The following is a 6,000-nucleotide window of genomic DNA, read 5'->3' as shown; positions in this document are numbered from 1 at the left end:
GCAAACTGGAATGTTATTTGGCCCTAAACATAGAGCACACAGTGGCAGAATACCTGACCACTGTGACTGACTCAAAACTAAGGAAAGCTTTGACTATGTACAGACTCAGTGAGCATAGCCTTGCTATTGAGAGAGGCTGCCATAGGCAGACCTGGTTCTCAAGAGAAGACAGGTTATGTGCACACTGCCCACAAAATGAGGTGGAAACCAAGCTGCAGTTCCTAACCTCCTGCCAAATGTATGACCATATTAGAGACACATATTTCCCTCAGATTACACAGATCCACAAGGAGTTCAAAAACAAATGCAATTTCGATAAACTCCCATATCTACTGGGTGAAATACCACAGTGTGCCATCACAGCAGCAAGATTTGTGACCTGTTGCCACAAGAAAAGGGCAACCAGTGAAGAACAAACACCATTGTAAATACAACCCATATGTATGTTTTTTATTTTCTCTTTTATACTTTAACTATTTGCACATTTTTACAACACTAGCCATAATATAACATTTAATATTATTTTAAAACATTTATGAATGTAATGTTTATTGTTATGTTTACATTGCCAAAGCAAGTGCAATTTAAAATAAACAAACGTGAAATAAACAATTAGAAATTCCAATAAAGCCCAATGAATTGAGAAAGAGAGAGAGAGAGAGAGAGAGAGAGAGAGAGAGAGAGAAAGAGAGAACCCACGGGGGGGCGGGGACCTCTTAAAGTGAAGATTTAAGCAGAGGGGCTGCAGGGCTCCAGTGCTGCAGAGAGGAGGCCTGCAGCAGAAGGCTGACCAGCCGTCGAGGCGAGAGGGGATCTCCATAGGGTTAGGAGGGTTAGACCCAGCCCTGGAGTGGGGGGGGGGGGTTGAGTACGCTACAGTGTGATGTGATGAAAGTTAACCCTGCAGTAACCTGTCAAGTGAACCAGAATAGATACATAAACAGGAAGCATTGTGAGTCAGCTACAGGAAATGCTACAGTGTACTACAGCAATATCTTGGCATGTCAAATCAAATCTTGTTAATGCGAGTGTAGCGAAACGCTTGTGCTTCTAGTTCCGACCGTGCAGTAATATCTAACAAGTAATCTACCAATTCCACAACAACTACCTTATACACACAAGTGTAAAGGAATGAATAAGAATATGAACATAAAAATATATGAATGAGCGATGGCCGAACGGCATAGGCAAGATGCAGTAGATGGTATAGAGTAAAGTGGCTAGTGGCTAGTGATACATTTATTACAGTAAGGAAAAAAGTATTTGATTCCCTGCTGATTTTGTACGTTTGCCCACTGACAAAGAAATGATCAGTCTATAATTTTAATGGTAGGTTTATTTGAACAGTGAGAGACAGAATAACAACAAAAAAATCCTGGAAAACACATCAAAAATGTTATAAAATTATTTGCATTTTATTGAGGGAAATAAGTATTTGACACCTCTGCAAAAATGACTTAGCACTTGGTGGCAAAACCCTTGTTGGCAATCACAGAGGTCAGACGTTTCTTGTAGTTGGCCACCAGGTTTGCACACATCTCAGGAGGGATTTTGTCCCACTCCTCTTTGCAGATCTTCTCCAAGTCATTAAGGTTTCGAGGCTGACGTTTGGCAACTCGAACGTTCAGCTCCCTCCACAGATTTTCTATAGGCCACTCCAGGACCTTAATGTGCTTCTTCTTGAGCCACTCCTTTGTTGCCTTGGCCGTGTGTTTTTAGGTCATTGTCATGGCTGGAATACACATTTTCAATGCCCTGGCTGAGGGAAGGAGGTTCTCACCCAAGATTTGACGGTACATGGCCCCGTCCATCGTCCCTTTGATGCAGTGAAGTTGTCCTGTCCCCTTAGCAGAAAAACACCCCCAAAGCATAATGTTTCCACCTCCATGTTTGACGGTGGGGATGTTGTTCTTGGGGTCATAGGCAGCATTCCTCCTCCTCCAAACACGGCGAGTTGAGTTGATGCCAAAGAGCTCCATTTTGGTCTCATCTGACCACAACACTTTCACCAGTTGTCCTCTGAATCATTCAGATGTTCATTGGCAAACTTCAGACGGGCATGTATATGTGCTTTCTTGAGCAGGGGGACCTTGATGGCGCTGCAGGATTTCAGTCCTTCACAGCGTAGTGTGTTACCAATTGTTTTCTTGGTGACTATGGTCCCAGCTGCCTTGAGATCATTGACAAGATCCTCCCGTGTAGTTCTGGGCTGATTCCTCACCATTCTCGTGATCATTGCAACTCCAGGAGGTGAGATCTTGCATGGAGCCCCAGGCCGAGGGATATTGACAGTTCTTTTGTGTTTCTTCCATTTGCGAATAATCGCACCAACTGTTGTCACCTTCTCACCAAGCTGCTTGGCGATGGTCTTGTAGCCCATTCCAGCCTTGTGTAGGTCTACAATCTTGTCCCTGACATCCTTGGAGAGCTCTTTGGTCTTGGCCATGGTGGAGAGTTGGAATCTGATTGATTGCTTCTGTGGACAGGTGTCTTTTATACAGGTAACAAGCTGAGATTAGGAGCACTCCCTTTAAGAGTGTGCTCCTAATCTCAGCTCGTTACCTGTATAAAAGACACCTGGGAGCCAGAAATCCTTCTGATTGAGAGGGGGTCAAATACTTATTTCCCTCATTAAAATGCAAATCAATTTATAACATTTTTGACATGCGTTTTTCTGGATTTTTTTGTTGTTATTCTGTCTCTCACTGTTCAAATAAACCTACCATTAAAATGATAGACTGATCATTTCTTTGTCAGTGGGCAAACGTACAAAATCAGCAGGGGATCAAATACTTTTTTCCCTCATTGTATATACCTTAGCAACATTGTCCCAGCTTTGATGCACCTGTACTGACCTCGCCTCCTGGATGATAGCGGGGTGAACAGGCAGTGGCTCGGGTGGTTGTTGTCCTTGATGATCCTTTTGGCCTTCCTGTGACATCAGGTGCTGTAGGTGTCCTGGAGGGCAGGTAGTTTGCCCACGGTGATACGTTGTGCAGACCTCACTACCCTCTGGAGAGCCTTACGGTTGTGGGCGGAGCAGTTGCCGTACCAGGCGGTGATGCAGCCCGACAGGATGCTCTCGATTGTGCATCTGTAAAAGTTTGTGTTTTTGGTGTTTTTGGTGACAAGCCGAATTTCTTCAGCCTCCTGAGGTTGAAGAGGCGCTGCTGCGCCTTCTTCACCACGCTGTCTGTTTGGGTGGACCATTTCAGTTTTGTCTGTGATGTGTACGCCGAGGAACTTAAAACTTTCCACCTTCTCCACTACTGTCCCGTCGATGTGGATAGGGGGCTGCTCCCTCTGCTGTTTCCTGAAGTCCACGATCATCTCCCTTGTTTTGTTGACATTGAGTGTGAGGTTATTTTCCTGACACCACACTCCGAGGGCCCTCACCTCCTCCCTGTAGGCTGTATCGTCGTTGTTAGTAATCAAGCCTACCACTGTAGTGTCGTCTGCAAACTTGATGATTGAGTTGGAGGCGTGCATGGCCATGCAGTCATGGGTGAACAGGGAGTACAGGAGAGGGCTGAGAACGCACCCTTGTGGGGCCCCAGTGTTGGGGATCAGCGGGGAGGAGATGTTGCTACCTACCCTCACCACCTGGGGGGCGGCCCGTCAGGAAGTCCAGGACCCCGTTGCACAGGGCGGGGTCGAGACCCAGGGTCTCGAGCTTAATGACGAGTTTGGAGGGTACTATGGTGTTAAATGCTAAGGTGATAAAGGCTTTAAGAGCCATGTGGCGTGAGTCAGTCATTTTGTGTTTGGGGTGTGTCTGTGTGTTAATGCATATGTGTATCTGTGTACTTCACTTGTAAACAGCATATCTAGGACATATTGCCCCCCTACACTCTATTCATTGGGAAGCTACTATATAGTTGATGCATTGAGCCAACACAGTGGTAGGTAATGGACGTGGGGGGTAGATGGATAATGTGAAGAGAAAGAGGTTTGCCTCCCTGTGCCATGTTGACACCCGTAGTGGGTCATCTTTCCGTGGACTATGGCTGTGTTCCAAATGGCACCCTATTCCCTAATAAGTACTTTTCACCAGGGTCCATCAGGAAATCCATAAGGCTCTGGTCAAAAGAAGTGTACTACATACTGTAGGGAGTAGGGTGCCATTTAAGACGCAACCAGGGCACACTCATTCTCCCTGATTCATTCTCTTGGCCTCACAAACTCCTTGCTATAGCTCAACCACCAATTCCTCTATGCTCAATTCTCAACAGCTATGACAAAATGTACTGTTAAACTAAGCCGGTTCAATAAACCCACACATAGGAACGTGCATAAGATCGTGCACATGCACACACACACACACACACACACAAACACACACATACACTCCCTCAAACACACAGACATTCTGTGGGGCCGCAGATGGATTTGTCCACTTCCATTGGGAATGGAAGGAACATGACATCTATCAAATGGAAAAGCTCTTGAGAGAGACAAGGGCTGCTCTTCTTGGAAACCGTCTGTCAGTGTATTCAAGTGTCTCCTTGTTTATGTCTGATTTAGGCCCGTAGATCATTGACAGCATCAGAACAAAATGTATTAGCTTGTCTGCTCCAAAGTATTGTTCCTGAAGAGCAAAACCAGCTTGTATTGATCCAGTAAATTTGCCAAGATGTTGTCTACACATACAGTGGGGAAAAAAAGTATTTAGTCAGCCACCAATTGTGCAAGTTCTCCCACTTAAAAAGATGAGAGAGGCCTGTAATTTTCATCATAGGTACACTTCAACGATGGCAGACAAAATGAAGAAAAAAAAAATCCAGAAATCACATTGTAGGATTTTTAATGAATTTATTTGCAAATTATGGTGGAAAATAAGTATTTGGTCAATAACAAAAGTCTATCTCAATACTTTGTTATATACCCTTTGTTGGCAATGACACAGGTCAAACGTTTTCTGTAAGTCTTCACAAGGTTTTCACACACTGTTGCTGGTATTTTGGCCCATTCCGCCATGCAGATCTCCTCTAGAGCAGTGATGTTTGGGGCTGTCGCTGGGCAACACTGACTTTCGACTCCCTCCAAAGATTTTCTATGGGGTTGAGATCTGGAGACTGGCTAGGCCACTCCATGACCTTGAAATGCTTCTTACGAAGCCACTCCTTTGTTGCCCGGGCAGTGTGTTTGGGATCATTGTCATGCTGAAAGACCCAGCCATGTTTCATCTTCAATGCCCTTGCTGATGGAAGGAGGTTTTCACTCAAAATCTCACGATACATGGCCCCATTCATTCTTTCCTTTACACGGATCAGTCGTCCTGGACCCTTTGCAGAAAAACAGCCACAAAGCATGATGTTTCCACCCCCATGCTTCACAGTAGGTATGGTGTTCTTTGGATGCAACTCAGCATTCTTTGTCCTCCAAACACGACGAGTTGAGTTTTTACCAAAAAGTTATATTTTGGTTTCATCTGACCATATGACATTCTCCCAATCCTCTTCTGGATCATCCAAATGCTCTCTAGCAAACCTCAGATGGGCCTGGACATGTACTGGCTTAAGCAGGGGGACATGTCTGGCACTGCAGGATTTGAGTCCCTGGCGGCGTAGTGTGTTACTGATGGTAGGCTTTGTTACTTTGGTCCCAGCTCTCTGCAGGTCATTCACTAGGTCCCCCCGTGTGGTTCTGGGATTTTTGCTCACCGTTCTTGTGATAATTTTGACCCCACGGGGTGAGATCTTGCGTGGAGCCCCAGATCGAGGGAGATTATCAGTGGTCTTGTATGTCTTCCATTTCCTAATAATTGCTCCCACAGTGGATTTCTTCAAACCAAGCTGCTTACCTATTGCAGATTCAGTCTTCCCAGCCTGGTGCAGGTCTACAATTTTGTTTCTGGTGTCCTTTGACAGATCTTTGGTCTTGGCCATAGTGGAGTTTGGAGTGTGATTGTTTGAGGTTGTGGACAGGTGTCTTTTATACTGATAACAAGTTCAAACAGGTGCCATTAATACAGGTAACGAGTGAAGGACAGAGGAGCCT

The 6,000-nt window shown here is 45.2% G+C and overlaps 1 protein-coding gene across 1 annotated transcript in view; it reads right to left on the bottom strand.

The window, feature by feature from the left end:
- LOC115174040 (gamma-aminobutyric acid type B receptor subunit 2) overlaps nt 1-6,000 on the bottom strand; it is a 413,659-nt gene that overhangs the window by 159,093 nt on the left and 248,566 nt on the right. The gene's annotated exons all lie outside the window — the stretch shown is intronic.

This window comes from Salmo trutta, chromosome 34 (assembly GCF_901001165.1).
Source record: "Salmo trutta chromosome 34, fSalTru1.1, whole genome shotgun sequence".
NCBI classification, from domain to species: domain Eukaryota; kingdom Metazoa; phylum Chordata; class Actinopteri; order Salmoniformes; family Salmonidae; genus Salmo; species Salmo trutta.
Note: the sequence above shows the minus strand (reverse complement) of the source record. Positions and strands in the feature narration are given on the sequence as shown.